The sequence below is a fragment of the Cajanus cajan genome, chromosome 5 (genome assembly GCF_000230855.2).
Source record: "Cajanus cajan strain Asha chromosome 5, NIPB_CcT2T_4, whole genome shotgun sequence".
Taxonomy (NCBI): Eukaryota; Viridiplantae; Streptophyta; class Magnoliopsida; order Fabales; family Fabaceae; genus Cajanus; species Cajanus cajan.
This window is the reverse complement of record NC_138521.1, coordinates 48,614,883-48,637,340: the sequence shown is the minus strand read 5'-3', so window position 1 is coordinate 48,637,340 and position 22,458 is coordinate 48,614,883. Positions and strand designations below refer to the sequence as shown.

At 32.8% G+C, this 22,458-nt stretch overlaps 1 long non-coding RNA gene across 1 annotated transcript; it reads left to right on the top strand.

Moving 5' to 3' along the window:
• Positions 1-4,362: 4,362 nt before the first annotated feature.
• On the top strand, positions 4,363-20,724 carry LOC145957755 (uncharacterized). Its single transcript, XR_014433757.1, has 2 exons — positions 4,363-4,565; positions 20,121-20,724. It is a non-coding gene; the product is annotated as an uncharacterized LOC145957755 (long non-coding RNA).
• Positions 20,725-22,458: the final 1,734 nt, after the last annotated feature.

The window sequence follows — 22,458 nt, the reverse complement described above, 5'->3', positions numbered from 1 at the left end:
TTTAGCTATAGCTTCTACAATGGATAAAACTCCTACGCATAGATTGATTGTTTTTGAATTTTGGGAGATAATTTTTTCATTAAAAAATGCAATGGGGTTGTGACCTTGACTAAGAACAACATCAATACTAGTAAGCCTACTTTTATGATTCTAAATTTAATAATAAAATAATATTATTTTTTTATAAACTATTAATGCAGCTCTAAAATTAATAATACTTATCATAAGAACAAAATAAAATTTCATGAACTAATGTACATTTAATTAAACTATGTACATCACTTACTATTTTAAAGTATATACAATAGCGTGATTATTTACAAACTTTTTTTTTCACCCTTCTACTATAATAATTATATATTATGTTGAAATAAATTTACTATTGAGTTAACATGATTGCTAGGGATAGGTAGAAGGTAACTATTACAAGGTCATCAACAACGGTGAGAATGTCTTTATTTAGAGAAAATATAAAAGTTGATAATATTACGTCTTAAAAGGTAACTGAATTGGCAACAACATCAACACTCCAATTCGTGCTAGAGAATCTACCGATATAACTTAAGTAAAAGGGTCGGGTATGTCAGGAAGATCCATCTATTTTGCATTATAATTAATTTAATTTTATAACAAAGAAAAATGAACAATTATCCAATAAATACAAATAAATAAATAAAATATAATTATTCGTAACCAATATTATATATATATATATATTAGATTTTTCTTGTTATAGTAAAATTTGAATTATTATTATGGTGACTAGTCAGGATAAATAAGTTTTATCGTAATCTCAAATAACAAAAGGATATTTTACCTTAAGTTCTTTACTCATTTAAATCATCAAAGTCAAACCTCCAATTACAAATTAATTCAAACTTTCATTCTTATGGCCATAAATTAATATTTATCTTTATAAGGAATTATGATATAATAATAAGATAAGTCTAGAAAAAAAATTAACGAAACTAGATTATAGTTAGAATTTAAAAAAAAATAATTAAACTAAACGTTTTAGAATATCTTTAATTATTTAGAATTTAGTATAACATAGTTTATAGAAATCAGATGTATTTAAGAATATTAATATAGTAGATAACAATTATAAATAACATAATAATTAGACAACATAAATTAGAAACACCATATTGGTTATTTAGAGTGATGGAATCATGCCAAGGCCAAGAAGACTAAGAGGTGATACATTAAAAGACCCGAGAGGAATGGGTTAAATTTGAGGACCTTTCATATCATTTGTACATAGTAATTCTTGTATAGGTTCATTTTTGCCTTTGTATTTGTAAGGCACTTTCTTTCCTTTGATATATGACATTCTTTTAGGAATTTAGGGTAGGCTACTTGGAAACTTTTGCTCCATTTGACCTTGTATTAAGGGTCATTCATTTTTGTATTTTTAGTAGTAGAAATGGGGTGACAATTAGCAAGGTGTGTAGGTGCAACTAGTAATTGGGCCAAAGTTGGGCTTAAGTCAAATTTTACATATTAGACTTGTTTTGCTCCATATTTTCCAAGGAATTGATTTAGCTAGGTTTCACCATCATTGGGTGAACCTAAACCAATTCCAATTTATTTGGATTGGATTAATATGGAACAAAGCCCCTTGGCCGCCCATCTCCTTGCTTTGGCGAAATTACTTAGCTTGCATGGTACACTTGGGAAGCTTGTGCTACAAGCTTCTAACTTAGCTTGCTTCCCAAGTTGCTAAGTTGGAAGCTTACTCCACAAGCCTCCCAAACCATGGCAGACGGTCAAGTTAAGCCAACCATGATTCTCTTGAACCATGGTTAGCCTAGCTTGCTCCATAAGCTTCCCTACTCTATATAAACCTTCCTTCTACCTTTGTAATCACTTTTGAACCTTTTAAAAGAAATAGAATTCAGAAAATTCTCTTTCTTTTCAAGAGTCTAATCTATGGAGAAAACCTTTCTCCTTAAGAACTTTCACAAAGGATTTCCTCCTTTGTGCCTTGGTTCCTCTCTTCTTCTTCTTCTTCTTCTTCAAGAAGAAACCGAACCACTTGGAGTTGTTTCAATCAAGCTTTTGGAGCTTGAAGTGCTTCCGTGAATTCGCCTTTGAGAACCTCAAGAGAAAGAGTGGACGTGAAGATGGAGCTTGAAGGAGATTATCAACCACTTCTTCAAGTGTTTTCATCATAGAGTTAAAAGTATCTTAAATTAACCAAGTAAATGAGGTTAGGGACACCTCACTAAATAAATATATTTAGATATAACATAAAATAAATAAATATAGTATCTTAAATTAACCAAGTAAATGAGGTTAGGGACACCTCACTAAATAAATATATTTAGATATAACATAAAATAAATAAATATAATATTATAGACAATTTAGAAGGATAAAAGTCTCCTCCTCCTTACCTTAATACTTGAAGTGCTACTATGAGTAGATTTGAAGAAACAAAATAAACTCCCCCGATTTGTATTCCCTTTCTCGTAACCTCTCACTTTCAATCATCCAAAATTCCTCTCCCACACTCCTTTTACACATCTCTATTTATAATCAATTTTGTAATCATTACTTAGTTAGTTTTTAATTAATTTTTTTTCTTTTCCTTTTGATTTCAACCCTTCCCGTTACATATAGATAAACATTCATCTGTAAAGAATCTTGATGTTGAACGAAAACTTATCCGTGTATTTAATGCAGATTTTTTTTTTAAATAATATTCCCTCTTTTTGCTTTTGCCTATATTATATATATATATATATATATATATATATATATAAATATATAAGGAGAGATTTGTTTACTCTAGGAGTAAGTCTATTTAGATTTACTCCGTTCAATAACTCATATTCTATATCAAATTTCAACAATCCAGCCGTTTAAAACCGTTAAATTTAAAGTTCTTAATACATAAATCAAATCTATAAATTTTTAAAAATTTTGAAAACTATTTGATACTTCGTTTCATTAATTCAAATCAATGTATAAAATGAATTTATGATTATTCATCAATTTGAATTAATGAAATGAATTATCAAATAATTTTTAAATTTTCTAAAAAATTGAAGATTTGATCTATGAATTAAAAACTTTAAATTCAATAGTTGGATCATTGAAATTTTTTGTAAAACATGAATTATTGAACGGAGTAAGTATAGGTAGACTTAATCTTAGAGTAAACGGATCTCTCTCATATATATATATATATATATATATATATATATATATATATATATATATATATATATATATATATATATATATAATTTAAAATAATTACTTATATTAAACATTTAAAATTTAATAAATTTTAAATATTTATATTTCATAATAATAATTAAAATATTATTATAAAAAATATTATAAATAGGATTTTATAATATAATTAAATATTATATATTTATATTTTAGTTTACTGAGAATATTGTAATAAAAATTTTAAAGTATTATAATTATATAAAAACATATTGTACTTAATATGACAACTAGAAATTTAGGTTATTATTTTAAGAATAAAATAATAGTAATAAAATTGAGAATTATAAAGTTATATAATATTGTAATTAAACATTGTATTAGAAATTTGGAATGTTATATGAGGCATAAGTTTCTAGGATGAAAGGCTTAGTAAAGTCTAGAAGGACCAATACAGGTGCTTTAGTAATAACTCACTTCAAGTTCTGAAAAGCTTCAATAGTAGCAGAGTCCCAATGGAAATTGTTTTCCTTTAAGAGATTAGTTAATCGAGTAGCGAGAACTGCTTACTCATTTATAAATCTCCAAAAATACCTTGATCCCAAAGAAGCCTTTAAGGGTGGTTGGTAGTTGCCAATCGAAAACAACTTTATTCTCTTTTTTTATCCATGGTCACTCTATTTCCCAATATTGTATGACCAAGATAATCAACCTCTTCCAATCCAAATTGGCATTTAGACAATTTGGTGAAAAGGTGGTGATGTAGAAATATTTTCAAAATAACCTCTAAATGTTGCAAGTGAGTGATAGTGCATATGGAACACATAATTCAATGCATTAATTTGGATGATTTGACATTTAATAGTATAAATAATTGATTAATTAACTCTAATTTGTATTAGTCCAATATCAGATTTGGATGTTTTTGGTGTCTACAGAAAGATAAAAGAGAGTTCTACAACTTCTCTGTTGGGAGAAAAGGCCAATTTAGTTTTTAAGAAACCCAAAAATCTGTTGCAAGGTTACGATCCTGTGCAATATTTTATGTTTATTTTTAGATTGTATTGTTAGCTTGTGTTTAGTGTTGTAATTAGCTAATTAGTGGGTTAGGCCTTTAATTAGTGAGATTAGGCCCATTAGTTTAGTCTATAAGTAAGTGTAACTCATGTACACTAAAAAAAACTTCATTTTTCAGATTGGAGATTACTTCTCTTATAAGTTTCTCTAAATTTTATCTCTAACTTTTTTGACTTTTCATATTTTCTCCCTCTCTCACACCCACACACACAAAAATTTTGTTATCTCTAAAGATGAATTGCTGGAGCATTTGGATTGAAATGTGTGGCTAATTCATTCATCGGTTTGAGGTTTCAAGAATTATGGTAAAATTTAAGTTTTCGGTTAATTTCTATCATACGAATTTCTCTTCTTCTCCTTCTCTGTTTAATTCTAAATATGATTTTGTTTTTCATGATTATGAATTTCATTTTATATTTACAATTAAACAGATATTGGATTTAGATTTAAATCTAAATTTAACTGATAATTCTAAATCAATCGTTTACCAATCTAAATTTTATAGAAATTGTTTGATTGCAATTGCATCTTATGTTTCTATCAAATTCAGTAAAACTAGATTTAGATTTAGTTTCAGATTAAATTTTGGTTGATTTAGAATTAAGAAAATTCAAATTATACTTTGAAATTATGAAAATTTTACTATAAGGATTGAACTGATGCATTTTTCGATTGGCATTTTTTCGATTAAAATTTCTGTCTACTTTCTGTTTACAAAATTACCTTTAAACTGTTTGTCAAAAATCCCCTAACTAACTTGCATGTCAAGATTCATTTTCTATGGTTTGTGATTCTAGATTATAATCTAGGTTCCCTATATTACAAAATTTCTAGGAGAAACTAGTTTAATTTGATAGTGAGACAATTGTAGTTATAAACCACTATGTCATAAAAAATACCAATACCAATTTTTTAATCAACCCTTGAAACACTAAATTCATTAAACTTTAAAAGGTGGCACATGCGTTGCTGAGGCCAAAGGGCATGACAAGCCATTCATAGTGGCCTTGATGTGTCCGAAAAGTTATTTTAAATCTGTCCTTTGAAGATACAAGTATTTTTAATCTCTCCTTTGAAGTTTACATAAATTCTTGTGCTTAGGTGTGTATGGTAACCCACAACCTCTAGAATGGGTGGCATTGTGGGAGCACTTATCTCATAATCAAGGGCTTTATAATGGTTTATGGGTCCTTTTAGGGGACTTTAATAAGACCATTCACCCTTTAGAGCAACAAGGAGTGGGGTACTTTCAAAACTATAAGATTTGAGATTTTTGCTCAACATAGGGATGGTTGTCACTTAACTGATACGAATCATATTAGAGGTAGATTCACCTAGCATAGAATAGACCCAGGTTGTCAACAAATGCATAAGCGACGAGATAGATCCCTTTATGATGTCTTGTGGCGAATGAAGGTCTCGAAAGCCATTGTGGAGATCCTCTTTCAAGCTCATTCTGATCATAGCTCATTGCTTTTGGAGTGTGGAAGGATCCTACAAATTAGGGGTGACAAAGTCTATTGTTTTGAGGAAGCTTAGTGTACTTATGTAGACTATGTTAACGTGATCTATAATGCTTAGGGACGATACCATTACCTCCTTGGACAATGTTTAAAAGGATTCCTTGATATTTAATAAAGAGGTTTTTGGTAATATTAGTAAGCCTAAGTGGGAGCTTCAAACCTATATCAAAAGTTTGAGAGCTACTTGGAGCATGTTGATTCTTTTAGGGTCTAGCATTTTACATTAAGAGTTATGTAAGGAGTATGAACTTGTCCTTTTTCAAGAGCAAATCCTTTGGTTTGAAAAGTCTTGTGAGATGTGGATTAAGTTGGGTAGTAAGAATATCGCCTTTTTCATACTCAAGAAGTCATTAAGAGAAAAAAAAAAAGTAAAATTCATGGCCTATTTGTTCCCTTCAATATGTAGTGCACCAAGGATGAGACCTTTCAGCTAGTAGTTGTGAATTTTTTTCAGGGCTTGTTTGGAAAGGTGGCGTACATAGACCCCTTCTCCTTATCTTCCTCTATTTCCACTCTGGTGGTGGAGAATGTGACAAGGTTGGATAGTCCTATTACATTTCGAAGCATTCATGGGAATGAAATCATATAAGCACTAGTACAAAAGAGGTATTCCACGTCGGTTATTTTGAGCTTTTTACGTCAGAAAAAATACCGACATTAATGCGGGAGATGTAAATCTACGTCGGTCTTGTAAAACTGACGTAAATTTACGTCGGACATTACCAAGGTCCGACGTAAAAAAGTAGTAAAAAAAAACAATGAGAAAACGGGCCGTTCTGCTTGGAGAACGGGATGTTCTGCAAGCAGAACGGGTCGTTCTGCTTCGTAGAACAACCCAAAAGAAAAGGCCAACGACCTATACAAATAGAACAACCAAAAAATCGAATAGAACAGATAGCCACAATAGCAATGCGAAGCAAAAAGGTGTTAACGAAACCTTGATTCATACCTGATGAGTTGCAACAGTGTGCGAATGAGTAACAAAGAGTTCACCCCACTCTGCAAAAGATAAAAAAATGATTCAGTAACAAAGGAGAGGGAGAGGGTTTACAGAGAAAAAAACGAAAAGTGATGAAGAGTGAATGTGCGCGGTGTGCCTCGCACTCTCTTATTCAATTTTGCGAACTTTTTTACGTCGGACCTGGTAGGGTCCGACGTAAAACGTCAAATCTACGTCGGACACAACATACATCTGACGTAGATTTGACATTTTACGTCAGACCCTACCAGGTCCGACGTAAAAAAGTTCGCAAAAATTACAAAAATGTCACCGCGCCTTTTTTACGTCGGATTTTAGTGTGTTCGACGTTAAAGAGGTGACGTAATATACTAATTTTCCACTAGTGAAGGCTTTAAGCCTAGATGGTTTTCAACCCATCGATCTTCTATAAGATTTTCTTGGATTCTATAGAAAATGATATTTGGATGTTTGTTAATAAAGCCTTTGATATTGACACTTTTGATCTGAAGCTGACTAAGACTATGATTGTCCTTATCAAGAAGCATGACAACCCATAGTAGTTTAAAGATTTTAAGTCCATTAGCTTATGTAATGTTCTATATAGGTTAATATTTAAAGTCCTTGTCAATTACTTATGCTTAATGACTTATCAACCTCATGTAGAGTAGCATTATCCCAAGTAGGGGAACTATAGACAATATTATCATTCTACAAGAAGTAATCCATAGTATGCTAAATCTAGAGAGAGAAAAAAGGGATTTCATCTTTAAACTTGACCTAGAGAAAGCTTATGATAGAGTGGACAGGGGTTTCCTCCACAAAGGTTATGACTTTGGCTTCCCGTTCAAAATTATGTCTCTTATCTTACATAATGTTACCTCTGTCTCCCTTTGTTTGCTTTAGAACAAGAAATAGTTTGAGTCGTTCTTACATAACAAGAGCCTTTGACAAGGAAACACACTTTCTCAGTATCTCTTTGTTATGTGCATGGAGAAGTTGAATTATATGGTCAAAGAAGTAGTGGATAATGGGTCTTAGAAACCTACTCAAGTTAGTAAAGAAGGCTTTAAGCTTTCTCACTTTTTTTTTCTTGCAAAGGATGTCCTTTTTTCATTAAAGAAAAGCCTTCAAAACTCAAAGTTGTAATTAATATTCTTCACCAGTTTTGCTAATTCAGGCTTGGAGATTAGTTTTAAGAAATCCAAGGCCTTTGCCTCCAAAGGTGTCACCTTGAGGAGGAGAAACAAGATATCTAATATTACCCACATTAATTTCATGAGTAATTAACCTGGGTCTTAAATAGTCACCTCTCTGAGGAACACCTATGCCCATATCAATGAGGGGTTTCATCTTAAATAGGGGAATGACCGGTGTAGTTTTTGGTTCAACCCTTAGTTGGATAGTTCTCGGCTCACACTAGCAGTCTCATATGTGCAGTTGCATAATATGGATTTAATGGTATGACACCCTTTACCTCATATACATGTATAACGTATATTTAAGAAAATAGTGGATATAAAAGAAAATAAGTTAATCCATGCATAATTAAACAAATATAAAATCCAACATAAGGTAAAGAGAGTCACATAACAATCTCTCAAAACAAAACCACAAATTGCGGAAATTCAAATTTGAACACTAGACCTATTATAAACATAATGTAAAAGTAATCATAGTCTAAGCCCCAATGTCACACATCCTATCAGAGCATTCCCAACATAAGGTCTAAACCTTGTCATCAAGAATCATTAATTTCCTAATGAGCATTACCTACAACAACATACATAAAAACAAAGACATAGATACAAAGGAAATGAGAAACTTCCTACTCTAGCTCATGGTATGAGATAAAAGATAGATAGTCATACATGCACAACATAACATTTATAAAATAAGCACTTTATAAACAGACACACATTCCACATAGTCATAGTGTAAGTCATTCATAATTCATTCTTAACACACATCACACAAGCACTCTCAACAATAATAGACAATTATATGCAATATGGAATGTCATGGACATAGACTCTCAATTTACATGCATGTGGTACCAATCACAATCAATGCATATATATAATGATTTGTCGATTTACCGATTTGTGTGCATATGATGCATGTCACAACTAACTCTCTAACATATAATAATGCACTACACATAATCAACTATTTTCCAATCACATTCCATTTGCAACATTAATTCATCATATTGTAATTATATTCATCCTTTAGCATAACATTATATCTCAAACTCATAAATATAACTCATATTAAGCAATAAGGGTGATAATAGGAAGAAAATACAAGAAAAGAATGAGAAACAAAAGCATTAACATGAGTCACAACTCTAACTTACGGATCATAGTTGTGACACCGATCACACCCATAACTGGCTCAACAAAATCCAAAGAGTTGAGATTTGAACACCGTGATTTACCAGTCACACATGTGACATTGGTTATGCTTGTGACGTCGATCACGCCCGTGACTGACCAGTCACATCCATGACCCATCACTCACACCCATGAGGGAATCTAATCATGCGATTTTTGACTTTTTGGACCCTAAAACTCATCCCATCACTAGAATTCATCAAAATTAACCATCAAATTGATAAAATTATAGATTAAAAGTCTAAAACCATCTATTAAGTCATTAATTACATATATTCACATGCTGCTCCTAACTAGTCATACAAACACTGATGGAAATGGTAAGGAGGAGTGATGAATGTTCTTCTCCTTAGCTCTCCTTATGCACGGATCTTCTTCAAGGAAATAGAAACCAACGTGATGAACACTAGATGGAGGATGATTCACGGATTGGAAGAAGGCTTAAGCCTTGGATGGAAGCATCCAAGCTTAAGGTTCAAGGGAAAGCTCACTTCAAAGAGGAGGAAACCTAAAAGGGTTCCTAAAAGTGAAGCTCTCTAAATTTGGTGACTCTTGAAGAAATTTGGCTAAATAAGCTCTCAAATTTCATTATTCTCAAAAGTGAATACAAAAATGTGAAGGGAGGACTTAAGTATGCACGGAAATGAAGCACATAGGCACCTAAACCAAAGCTACACAAATTGGCGCCTAAAGTTTGAATTCAAATTTGAAATTTGAATTCAAACTTTGGTGCACATGTGTAAGTCCGAAAATTTAGGTACCAAGGTGCATTTAGGTCTGATTTGAGAGTCATTTAGGGTTAATTTGAGTGTCACATGTTCAGCCACCAATGGTGCAAAACATGTGACTCAAATGTAACTTAAATGGCTTCCAAATTAAACCTAGTTTAACCTAATTAGCATACTTTAGTATTCCTTGTATTTTCCTATTCTAATGACCTAATTACATTGGTCAAACAATTACAATGGAAAGGAAAAATTACAAGAATGAAAATGAGCCCAATATTGGGTACCAAAAGCCCAAAGGCCCATGAAGCCCAAAACTAGGCCCAACAAGCCTAAAACCTAAAATGCTACTCTATGTGGTCCAAAATACAAGACCAAAATATATGATACCTATACTAACATGATGTATACAAAACATATGAAAATAGCTATAACAAAATATGGCCCATGAAAAGTTCAACTTGGGCCTTCCCAGGCCCATCAGGCCCATTGGGCCCTGACTGACCCAAACCTTCATGTCTAGCCAACTCCTCTTGGCTCCTTCAATATGTCACCTCTTGCCTTCCTAGGCATGATTCCATCATCCCCTCCCTCTTGAAAAGGATTTGTCCTCAAATCACGAGGATGCATGGAATAAGAAACATCACCTACATACACAACAAACCATGTATAAGAGGTGACATGTTTATGATGAGAAAATGGATTATGGATCCTAAGAGGAGTCCTTATATCTAGCCTAAAAAATAAACTATCAAAATTAGACTCCCTAAAAGTAGAAATAGGCTCCTCTCCTAAGCATAACCTAGAAGTAAAACCTAAGAATGTAATAACACTATGACTAAGACAATGAAAAGAATGATTTTTAAACACTACAATATCTTTCCTAAAATACCCTAAATGATAGCCTAGGCTTTTCCTAAAATATAAAGAAAAGAATACTAGAAAACGTCCTAAACAATTTTGAATCATATTGTTTGGTAGATAAAATGTCTTGGAAAATCTTGAAAACTCATATAAACTATTTTTGTCTTGTAGGGAAGGGTGCAAATTAAGTTCAAATAAAGATGAACTTCCCATAAGATCAAAAATAGAATATGAAATATGACAAGATGTATCTATCAAACAATATATTCCAAAATTTGGGTGCTTTATTAGAACAAATATGGTAGAAGGATTCCTAAAGAGAGGAAGGCTATCTTCCTTGGGCACCTCCAAGGAAGTAGCACAAGAAGTGGAACTAAATGTAGTCCACTCCTTCTTCACTACATCTTGAAGTTGAGATTCATTTTTCTTTAGAATGATTTGTTCTTGAATCTCTACTTCATGACTAGTGGTAAGATTAGGGTAAGAGTTAAGGTCTTTATTTATGAAGAGAGTATTTTGTAAATGATTTTTAGTGGTAGAACAACTCTCTTCACTCACAAGTCCTTTAGAGGAATTATTTTCCTCCTTACTCTTCCCTAAGAGCAATGCCTTTTTTCTTTCTTTTTCTCTTGTTTTTCTCAATTTTTCTTTTGCTAAAAGTTTTTCTCTCTTTTGTTTAATAATGTGAATTTCTTCCTCTAAAATTGCAAGTTGTGCTTTTTTTTCAAGTTTTTCTTTTTCTTTTTTTAAAGCTTCTTGCTTTGTCCAAGGTGTTAGTGATTTAAGCCTTTGAGTAGAATGTGAAAAACCTTTTGGAGAGCTTAATTCACTACTACTTGAGAAATATTTTCTCATGATTAAACAAAAGAATTTTTTTGTATATGCTATGCAAAAAGTTATAAAATGTTTTTGGTATTTTCTAGGAATGAAAATAACACTTGGAAGTCTAAGTGTACAAGTTGCACTATCAAGGGAGGTGAGCTACAAAGAGCCACTTAATAACCAAGCCTTTTCAAGTGGAAATCACTAAACTCCTTTGTGGTATCTCCAATTCCCCAAAACTTTTCACAAAAATTTTGAATGCTTTTTCACAATTTGTTTGTTTTTTGAGACTAAACTAAACGTGAGCAAGTAAATCTACACAAGTCTAGACGTTTCAAGGCAGCAAAATAAAGCAATTAAAAGACAAAGAACTTAAAGGAAACAATGTAAGCAACTAGTCGGATATCCTAAGTGGAAGCTTGAAACATATGAAATTTTCAAGCCACTTCCACTAGCACTACACGTGAGGATGCTAACAAGGAGTTAGATATACCTGACCAGCTTCTTAATACTCCCTCCAAGCTTTACAAATTGATTTTAAAATACAAGAGAGATTGCAAAATTTATACTAGCCTAGAAAGCAATAAATGGCGGTTTTGGTGACCAATTTAGTGACGGTTTTTGTGTTCAACTTTTCTAACACTTATTTAAGTGTCTTAATCCGCCACTAATCCTTCAAATTTGATGCTCCTGGACCTGCAAAGAATCACAACAAAAGAGGTTAATGGTGGCTGCCTAACAAGGTGAAAGGAATGGTCACTCAAGTGAAGGAAGTTTAGGAGAAGTTTTGGTCACTAAATTAGGTCAAATTTTTAGGTCTTAGTGTCCAAACTTTTCCTACTCTTTGTTGAGCAATGCTTGATCCTTGAGCAAGGATTTGAGGCCACTTCCAGCACAGGGAAATTATTGAAAGAAAACTAGACAAGCAATAGAAGCACAATTTGAAAGGCTTATACCAAAAGTTAAGAGTAATATGTATATATGACAAGACTCAAAGAGGTTCAACAAGTAAAACTGGAAAATAAGACTCCAAATAAAGCTAGCACTCAGTTAGGAATGTTCCTAGATAGGTACTAGAGTAGATGAACAAAACAAAAAAAATTTGAAAGCAATTGGATAAGTATAGCAAAAGTAGTAGTCAAAACAATAACAAGGAATCAAATGATTTTCTATCAATACACACCTCACGGCTTTTTCAATTTAAAATGTCTTATATATATATTTTTTTTAATTCTTTCTTTTTCTAGTCTCAAATTAAGACTCCAGAGAAGGTGTTTGCCTTTTGTTTCAAATTTTTCTATGATTCCAAGCTATAGAAACCGAGACTACAAGTTAGCCAAAAATTAGATCAAAATTCAAGTAAATTTGAGAAACTAGTGCACTAGTCTTTAGGTTTTGGTTTGGATTTCTTTTGAACTCTTTTTCTTTTGAACATTAGGTCTTTAGGCTCTGTTTTAAACTCTGTTTTCCAGCCTCTTAACTCACTTTTTTTTTTAAATTTGAATCCACAAAATTAGTGCACTAGAAGTAGGATTACACTTGAAATTTTGAGTCAAAATTTTTTTATAAGATTTTCAATGGAATGTGATTTGAAAACTTAAGAACACAAAGGAAACCTAACTCTAAGGAAACTTGCTAGGACTAATAGCAAATTATGAACACAATAAGGTAAAATAAAAAGCACATATAGGTAGGCACATTAGAAGTATGACCGAATCAAAAAATGATGAACAATGTACTAAAAAACAATTAGGTCAACATGCTATTCAAGGAGTTTTTGAACATATAAGAACTAAACACAAACTCTAAGACAAAACATGGATTAAAAACCAAAATCTAATGCAAATGCATGAAGTCCAATAACGGACACATACAAGAATGGAGAGACTCAAATTAAATCAAAACAAGCACAAGCTAATAGGTCCTAAACATGTTGATTGTGGAAGAAAATTCAAAAACAATCAACCAATGGATCTATGGAACAAAATGTGATTCAAAACATATAGATCCGAAAATAAACTCAAACAAGACAAGAAGAACACAATGAACACACTAGAACACAAGAAGAAACGGACTCAAAAGTGAAACAACTTATCTCCTTGAAGAACCTTGCTCTTGATACCAAAAATGATGGAAATGGTAAGGAGGAGTGATGAATGTTCTTCTCCTTAGCTCTCCTTATGCACGGATCTTCTTCAAGGAAATAGAAACCAACGTGATGAACACTAGATGGAGGATGATTCACGGATTGGAAGAAGGCTTAAGCCTTGGATGGAAGCATCCAAGCTTAAGGTTCAAGGGAAAGCTCACTTCAAAGAGGAGGAAACCTAAAAGGGTTCCTAAAAGTGAAGCTCTCTAAATTTGGTGACTCTTGAAGAAATTTGGCTAAATAAGCTCTCAAATTTCATTATTCTCAAAAGTGAATACAAAAATGTGAAGGGAGGACTTAAGTATGCACGGAAATGAAGCACATAGGCACCTAAACCAAAGCTACACAAATTGGCGCCTAAAGTTTGAATTCAAATTTGAAATTTGAATTCAAACTTTGGTGCACATGTGTAAGTCCGAAAATTTAGGTACCAAGGTGCATTTAGGTCTGATTTGAGAGTCATTTAGGGTTAATTTGAGTGTCACATGTTCAGCCACCAATGGTGCAAAACATGTGACTCAAATGTAACTTAAATGGCTTCCAAATTAAACCTAGTTTAACCTAATTAGCATACTTTAGTATTCCTTGTATTTTCCTATTCTAATGACCTAATTACATTGGTCAAACAATTACAATGGAAAGGAAAAATTACAAGAATGAAAATGAGCCCAATATTGGGTACCAAAAGCCCAAAGGCCCATGAAGCCCAAAACTAGGCCCAACAAGCCTAAAACCTAAAATGCTACTCTATGTGGTCCAAAATACAAGACCAAAATATATGATACCTATACTAACATGATGTATACAAAACATATGAAAATAGCTATAACAAAATATGGCCCGTGAAAAGTTCAACTTGGGCCTTCCCAGGCCCATCAGGCCCATTGGGCCCTGACTGGCCCAAACCTTCATGTCTAGCCAACTCCTCTTGGCTCCTTCAATATGTCACCTCTTGCCTTCCTAGGCATGATTCCATCAAACACCAAAACGTGTTCCCTTAGGATTCTCATATAGGTAATCCAAGATCTACAAGATTAATTTTGATTCATAAAATTAACCATACATAGGCATTCAAGATATCCAATAGAGCATCGAAGAATCATATGGAAGACAAAAACATATTACAATTGGGGATTCCCCCTTTCATACAACACATGTAATAAAGGAAAAAAAGATTGGGAGTCAATCTCACTATCCAATAATTACTCCATGCTCAAAGCGAGATTACTTATTCTCCCTTTACCTTATTTGGCATTAGGTGAACAATGTAGGTCTCCAGATGATCTCTTGTAGCCTTTTTCTCCTTTTGGTTATTCATGGTGTAAAAACATGAAATGAGAGTGTATGAAGAAAACTAGTGTATCCCCTTAAATTTTAAAAATTGACTTAACCTCTTTTTATCCCAACCAACAATTACTCTTACTGACTCAAGTTACATTTTTCTTTCCCTCAAAATACTCATAATAATAATAAAACATTTTACATTTTGATCTGCATATAATTAATTAAATAAATATCAAAAAATTTAATTATTAAAATGCTTTATAAAATCATTCCCTTTAATTTTATAATAAAACATATATAAATTAATTTAATTGTGAAACACAAGATGTTACAAATGATGCAAAACCTTATTTTGGAGGATGGTTGGAATCTGGACCATTTATCTGCAACCCTTTCACTTCATGTTCAAGATAGGATTGAGAAGATGAGGATGGTGTTACACCCTACTACTCCAAATTTGTTTGTTTGGAGAAAGAACCTATCAAGAACTTACTTTGCAAAATCAAATTATGATTGGTTGTTGAAACATAATACCTTGAGTAGTGTGGAGACCTGATCTTGGATTTGGAAGATGGACCTCCCAAAAAATGTAAAGTTCTTTCTATGGCAGGTTGGGCATGAGGTTTTTCCTACCCAAGCCTTTTTTAGACGATGACATATTATTCCAACCACCATTTGCCCTTGTTGTGGTTCCAATATGGAAGATATGTGGCACATTTTCTAAAGTCGTGGTGATGTTGGAAGGGTTTGGCATTTGCTTAAAATTAGCATAGTTGTATGAAACTGCATTAATGTTACAATTCTTGAGTGGGTCCATATCCAAATTCAAGGCATAAGGGCCATTATTCCCATTTCTCTCTAGGAGATTTGGAAAGTGAGAAATGTAGCCACCTTTCGCCTAGAGTGACTGGCTCTAATGGTCTTCGCTAATAAGATCTCCCAATTGTTGGATGTTGTTTGTAAAGATTTTGTCATTTCCATGTTGAGGAATAACCACAATAACATTGCAAGAGAGAGATGGGTCTCTTGTATCCATGTAGTTGGTGACTAGGTAACACTACATGTTGATGATAGTTGTTGTGGAAACCTTGGGCCAGCTAGTCATGGGGGACTCATTCGTGACTCTCACAATCATTGGATTAGAGGTTTTCACTACGAGATAAGCCACACTAATATCCTCCACATTGAATTAACTTCCATTTTTTAGGGGGTAAATTTAGCTTGGGATTTGCATAATAAGGATGTGGTATGTATCTCAAATTCCCTGCATGCACTTCATTTTATCAAGCAACTTGATTCATTTTTTCATGTGTATGCTACCCTAATTGAATCCACTAAGGGTTTTTCTAAAAAGGAAATGAAGATGGAGTTTGTTCACACCTTTAGGAAAAGAAATTAAAATGTTGACATTCTCGCCAAGAAAGAACCCTATGTTGGGTAGACCTTTGATCGTGCTAGACCACCCTCCATCAACGTTGTTGATTCATGTGCCTTTCTTGAGGCATTAGACTTGTATTTTTCTTCTTTTTGTTTCCTTTTGGCTTACACTACCAAAAAAACTAATGCAAAGTAGAAAGGATATAGTGATGCACTAACTCATGTATTGTTTACATGATATGACATCATTATGCCATTTGTCTTTTGTGGAAGTTGTAACGACCCAACATGATAAACATTGGCAAAACTATACCACAAAACCACATCACAAAGTAGTAAATAAAAAAATAAGTCATCTATTTGTGGTTTATCTTGCAGCAAAACCTAAACATCATACATGTATAGTAATATGTATACTTAGGAGCTCAATAATTAACTAAAGTCAAAATTTATAAAGCAATCCCTGGTCATCAAAGTAGTAAATAAAATCCACTTAAAAGGTTACAATCCCAAAATATACAAAATCTAAATACAAGCACCAAACATCTTTTCATCTGAGTTAATTAGTCCCATAAAAAATAACTACAAAGTTGAGACCATTTGTCTTCGACTTCCACCATTCATCCTACGACTACCAAAATTGCTCCAAGCTACCCATCTCTAGTTATATCTACCCTTCTATCATGTCAAGACATGATCATCATAATTAACACAACAAATAGCAAGGTAAATTTGAAATAAAATAGCATAAAATATATAAATATGAAAATGTATACAAATAAGATCACAACATATACAACACTAAGTCTCAACTGCTCACACATCAACATACAATCCCACCATAGGGATCCAATAACCACAAACACAACTCAACACAACATGCCATAACACTACAAGAAAACGGTGAATAAGCGGCGGAAAATAAGCGTCGGCTAATAGCTGACGCAAATAGTGTCGGAAAAGCCGACGCTATTTTAAGATGTAGCGTCGGCTTTTCCGACGCGAAACTTAAAATAAATTTAAATTAAATATTTTAAGTTTAGCGTCGGAAAAGCTGACGCTATATTTAAAGAATAGCGTCGGCTTTTCCGACACTAAACTTAAAATATTTAATTTAAATTTATTTTAAGTTTAGCGTCAAAAAAGCCGATGCTATTCTTTAAATATAGCGTCAACTTTTCTGACACTAATTTAATTTAAATTTAAATTAAGTTAGTGTCGGAAAAGCCGACGCTATATTTAAAGAATAGCGTCGGCTTTTTCGACGCTAAACTTAAAATAAATTTAAATTAAATTTATTTTAAGTTTAGCGTCGGAAAAGCTGACGCTATATTTAAATAATATACGTGCTTTCAGAGAGTTAAAAATAATTTTTACAATGTTATATACGCATAATGTGTTCTAGTACACTTGGTTATCAAGTTCACTTAAAACCTCAAGGTTCACGGATCGAGTCCTAGGAATGTTAAAAATACGAACGAATAAATGATAAGTGAGAAAATGAAGATAAAGAAAAAAATAAAATAAAATTTGTGTCAACATAGTGTCGGCTTAACCAACAATAAAAAATTAAAATAAATAAATTTGTCAGTGACGGCTTAGCCGACACAAAAAAAATTGTGTCGACTTATTTAGCGTCGGCCAAAAACTGATGAATAACTGACAATATTACGTCGGCTTTTATGATTTAGAGTCGACTTTTGGCCGACTCTAAATTAAAACATTATTGTAGTGTAACTTGCATACATCACATCAATGTGCCTAAATGCACCATGTGTCATCACTCTAGGTGAACCTTAGGTGACCCACCAATAACTTACGTTCCAACTCAACATCTAGGTTCAAGGAACCTAGACACATCCACTCAACAACTAGTATGAAGCAGCTCACTACATACTATTTTAAAATATCGTTTAAAGGAGAACCAAGATTTCATAAATAAAAAAAATCATCCTTATGTGGGACCATGAAGCACTAGGCTTTTAGAGATCCAATCAAATGACATCGCCTGTTAAAAAACTCAACAAAACATCTCAACTTGTCATTCTTCTTCAAAGCACCTCAAAGGCATTTCTAAAACAATGTGGGTGAAGGGGATTCGACCTTCCTAACGCTACACTTGTAACATCGTGTTTTTCATAAATTAAACAAATAAAACAATAAAGGGTATTTAATTTTAGTAGGCTTAAATTAATTAATTTATTTGTGTTAAAATAAATTTAGAGCATATTTTATAATAAAATAAAAATAAATGGACTAGTTGGCTTTGAAGATTAAGTGGTGGGTTTTTGGATTTAAGGAGTCCAACCCAAACCCAAATACTTAACTTGCTAGGGTCTAAGGAGTTAACTCAGAGTACACTTCAAAGATGGTCATTCTATTTTCTGACTTTTGAGAGAACGTGTTGGAGAAATGGAATGGGAGAATCTTGAGGAACAAATTATGGATCAATGAGTCACACCCTTACACAAAGTAAATTGCTTCATTGAGGTGAAGGGAGTGGGAAAATTATCTTTTATGCATACATATAGAAAATGTGGGCAGTGTGATTGTCCCTATCTTAGACTAGTAAGAGCATTTTATGACTCAACAATAGTCAATGAAGAAGATATGACTACTGAGGCCACTCTTAAAGGAAATAAAATTGTCAATTATGAAGATGTTTTGAGCATCATTTTGAAGGTACCTTCTAATGAATGGTCTTAGATTATGGGATTATTGGTATAAGTCACCACGAATTTCAAAGAAAAGAGTGTTCAAGAAACTAATGGAGGACAAAAATAGTGAATTAAAGTTTTTCTTGCAAAAATCATTTGGAAGAATCGCACATTGGATGTGCATGTATTCTATCATTCCAGAGGCTGACATATATCATTAGGTTAATAATCATGACTTATTGGTCATCTATTGGTTATGGAAGCAAATACTAATTAGTCTCCTTTACCTGATCATCCAACATATGATCAAGGCACCAACTCCATCAAATTAACTTCAAACATTACCTATGGAATGCTAATGATAATGATCTTTAAGTACTACAAGATTTTTGTGGGTGAAGAAGTTTGTGTTTTAGATATCAAAGGGTTCGGTGCTCCAAATCTAAAGGATTTAAAACTCAAAAATCACTATAGAATAAAGAAACTTCATGTTTGATCTAATGACGAGGATACAAAATAGAATAAGAAGGTTGAGGAAGAGAAAAAGAAAGAGGAAGAAAATAATAAGGAAAAAGAACAACAAAATTTCTGCCAATATTGCTCCCATTTTTTATCTTCACAAAATAGGGATGATGATGAAGATTAGAGCAAGGAACTTTGTTCCTACATAATCTTTTAAAGAGGAGGAAAAACGAAACTCTTCAAAAATATTAGGTAAGAACCATTTTGAGAACCCTCAGAATATGATTGGTATTTTAAAAGATTTTCCTGGCATATTCCAAGATCTAGAAAATCCTTCTAATAAATTGTTTTGCACTTATTCTTAAATTGTGTATGCAAGAACTTAAGGGAAAAAGTAATTCTCTAAAAATAATTGTACAGAAGACAATACACTATAAGAAATGTTACATATAGTGTGACACACAAAAGTGTCATTATAAATACAATATATGTAAGTAAGAATCTATTTGACATATACCTATGTTAAGTCTCAATTTTACCTCTTTTTGGATGAGACTTATACAAGATTTAATGATCAAATTCTTCCATTCTTTGTATCATTGCATTTTAATTGTTCTCATTTTGGTTTCTTTTGTATATGCAGGTATTCAAGTAGAGAATTGAGGAAAAAAGGGTTAAAGGAGTGGAAAACCTAAGAAGCTAAGGAGCAGAGAAGAGGCTCTGCGCCGGGCTCAATATAATCTGCGCTGGGCGTGACAAAAACAGAGTATTTCATCTCTGCCAGGAATTAAGCCGGGCGCAAAAGGAATTAAGCCGGGCTCATTAAGCCGGGCGCAAAAGTAATTGCGCCGGGCGCATTAAGCCGGGCGCAAAAGGAATTGCGCCGGGCTTGTGCTGAGACAGAGAGTGCTTGACTTCTCTGGAAGAACTTGCGCCGGGCGCGAAGAATTGTGTGCCGGGCGCGGAACCCTAATCTGATCTCCCAGGCTCGTATTTAAAGCCATTTTCGGGGTTCTTTTCCCCAATTCGCCCAGGGGCGCCTCCAGGAGCTCTGCAGGAGGGATTCTCAGGCTTCGGAAGCCTCCCATGGTGGATCATTCCTTCGGTTCTTCCTTTCCTCTTCCATCTCTATTTTAGTTTTCCCCTCTTTGTTTTGAGAGGTTCTATCCATTGTATTGGGGTTTTGATGTAACCAACAAACTCTATTGTAATCCCTTTGTGTTTAATGATATATATGTTTTGTTTCATTCCTTGTTGTGTATGATTCTATGCTTAATGCTTGCTTTGGCTTGATCACCCTTTGCATGATTTAAGGTTTCATTGAGTATTGGGAAATATCCTTGAAACTAGTTATGAACATATGCCTAGTGGGAATTGTACCTAGGGATAGGGCTTGACCCATTAGTAGTCTTAAAACCCTAACCGGTAATGCGGGTGGAGGTATTGAGTACTCAAGGGATTGATATTCAATATTTTGCACCTAGGCTCTTTCTCTAAGGAATTAGGTCTGAGTAAATTTATGGTTGACTGAACAATGAATGTAACAAGAGACATAGGATTCACTAGTGTTTCTTTGGTGAAATCAAACCCCCACAACTTCAAGTGTCCATTTTGCCATTTCTCACCCCATTTCATTTCTAATCCATTTATTTGTGTTTTAACAATTCCAGTAGTTTTGTTCTTAAATTCACATTCATATTTATTGGGATTGTTCTCAAGTCACAAGTAGCCAATGAATGCTTAGTTTACCTTCTAATCCCTGTGGATACGATATTTTTACTACTTGTACGGCCGGTACACTTGCCGTGTTTGAGTCCGTTGAGGGAAGTAACCTAATCTATAATTATAATAAAAAGTACTTCAACGGAAATCTCAACAACCTACACTTAATTTTAGTATTGATTTTGAATAATATTTAACATATTTTGTGTGTCATTATAGCTTTTACCTAAACTTTTTTACAATTATCATATATTATATTTATAACATAGGTAAAAGTAGTTTCATAGCGGTAATATATGCATATTCACAAAGAGAGCTTATTTGATTATTAGAGAAAGGTTCATCAATCTTAAACTTGCTCCTAAGGTTTGTCACCATAAAAAAGGGGGAGGTTGTTGAATCTAGTGGTTTTAATTATGATAAACATTTATATATGCAAATCATAAGAATGATAAAATGTTATTTGTACTAATAATTTTGCTAAGTATTTTAGAGAATGACTTCAAAATAAGCAGATGTTGAGTAAGTTCATCATAATGAGGATCTCCCATGTGAAGAAGAGCAAATGAATCTTTTGAAGGTCATCTAGATAAAGAAAATATTTTTCATTCTTTATCATGACGAGCGAGAATAATTAAGAAGAATCACATAATAATAAAGTTATCCTAATAACTACATCAGAATTAATCAAATACTATTATAAAGTGGAGTCAATCTCTCAATTGAAAGATCATCAAAACGATTGTAGATATCATCATTTGTACATGAGTTTCAGCCTTGAACTTATTTACAACATGAAGATTTTGAATGAAGCATCAAAATGGTTTATATACGAAGCATAAACCACTAACCAAAACAATTAGAGATATCAAGAAGAAGAAAAAAAAAGAAGAAGATAGTTAAACTTCACAATGATTCATCATAATGGACCAATATATAGAACAAGCTATTAGAATACCATCCAATTGGTCCTTAGAGTGGTAACTCACAATGAGTGCCAATTGTCAAAAGTATCAACTAACATTAACTTTTAAAAAGTTGCTTGCTTTTCTATAGCACGTGTCAAATTATAATAGTCACCTTTTGACTTATTATAAAAGAAAAGACTTTGGAGCTTTTCACAACCACTAAAATAATAATAGAATAGTTCATTTTGTGCTTAAAACTTTATTTTAGAAAATCACTTTTTGCTTAATCCCTCTTTATGAAAAAGAGATACCTGTTTCTTCATTCATCTATTTCAATGTATATTGTATAAG